Below are 1548 nucleotides of genomic sequence, written 5' to 3'. Positions count from 1 at the left end.
CCCATAAAGGCTGTGACTAATTCCGACATGTAGACATTTAGTAACGCTGTCATGTTTCCAGGTCTCAGCAATTAAAATGGTGGGTTCAATTACCAGAATTATCAACCAGAGTTATCCTTTGCAGGATAATGTAGGGCTATGCATCATATCTGCTCTCTGCCTCTACTCTCCAGACCACAATCTCCAACAGTTACGCCAAAGCTGAGTTTTCTATTTCATCATTCATTCTCAAAAAACAGAAATACAAATACATTCATCATCCGCTGAAAAGGGCTTTCAACTAAAATGGAAATCCAAATTCCGGGCTTTTACGTAGGGAACTGTGAACCTCTTAGAATGGAAAAGGAAATGGGAAGCTTGGATGTTTTGTTTACATTTTCCGATGCGGAACTTGAGTCGTAACCTTCACCGTTTCACCGGTGCAATGACTACGGCGTACAGTGATTATGCTTTGTCATCATATAGAACAACTTGAGACCTAGTACGGTGCTACAGCTGGTTGGTTCATAGTTAAATCTTATTTTCTAAAATGTTTGTGTTGGAACATCCTAGAAATGTTCTTCATGTATATTTAGTTGCACTACGGTACATCTCCATTAATCATCAAGTCAAACCACAAACTGTTGATCACAGAGGCTACAAAAATAAACGGACTTCCCCTTTATTTACAAAATATGCGGTGCAGCTGGAGGCCTTAAGCCTTGTCATATACACTTTGTGTAACTTCCTTGCAATAAATGTGACAATAAATGTGGTAAAAGAGTATTTGATAATACAAAGAATTATAGTCCAAAGTGTGTTGTACCTTTGTGGAAATCACTTCTTTTACGGGAGATTATTACTGTGTGGAAGTTCTCCAGATGTGTCCTGTCTGCTTTATTGAATAATCTCTGTGACTATGTAATGGGTTAACTACTCAACTCAAATACCTTGAAGTCAGACTAACCAGGTTACGAGGCCAAAAGGGCAAGTTCAAGTTTGAGCAACCACAAGCTGCCGAAAAGAATTCCAAAAGTAGACCTGCACAGTACTCAGTAACATACTACTGGAATTGTATTACCCTTCAAGGTATTGTAAGGGAGTACGATTTCCAAAATGGTAATTATATTACAGTAACTAATCCATGTAACGCTGTGTTACGGCGTGACCCCAATGTGATCTGTTCTTTGTCCCAGGTAGGCTTTCTTCTAAGATAACATGGCGTGTACGCTTGTCGTAATCTCAACCCGGTCTCACGCCAGTTTGTGAAATATTCACCTTATTTCGATTTATTGATCCGTGTACGGGTCACGATTTTCAAAATGGGACCATTTCACCAACTGCCATGACGCTGGGCTGCTCTGGGGGGACGCAGCAACGGGGGAATGAAACGCCACGTGCGGGACCGTGACGACAACTCGGGGCGGGACACGATCCGTGGTCTCTGGGGGGACGCAACAACGGGGAAATGAAACGCCACACGCGGGACCTTGACGATAACTCGGGGCGGGACACGATCCGTGGTCTCTGGGGGACGCACAACGGGAATGAAACGCCACACGCGGGACC

The 1548-nt window shown here is 43.2% G+C and overlaps 1 protein-coding gene across 8 annotated transcripts in view; it reads left to right on the top strand.

The window, feature by feature from the left end:
• Positions 1-755, top strand: part of sh3glb2b (SH3-domain GRB2-like endophilin B2b) — a 37635-nt gene extending 36880 nt beyond the window's left edge. For all 8 annotated transcript variants that reach the window (XM_032539256.1, XM_032539255.1, XM_032539253.1 and 5 more), the window contains one exon: positions 1-755. This exon is cut by the window's left edge and continues 1088 nt beyond it. The gene's annotated coding sequence lies outside the window, so the exon portion shown is untranslated.
• The last annotated feature ends 793 nt before the right edge of the window (positions 756-1548 follow it).

This window comes from Etheostoma spectabile, chromosome 16, assembly GCF_008692095.1.
Source record: "Etheostoma spectabile isolate EspeVRDwgs_2016 chromosome 16, UIUC_Espe_1.0, whole genome shotgun sequence".
Classification (NCBI taxonomy): domain Eukaryota; kingdom Metazoa; phylum Chordata; class Actinopteri; order Perciformes; family Percidae; genus Etheostoma; species Etheostoma spectabile.
The sequence above is the reverse complement of the archived record's forward strand: the minus strand, read 5'-3'. Positions and strand labels throughout refer to the sequence as shown.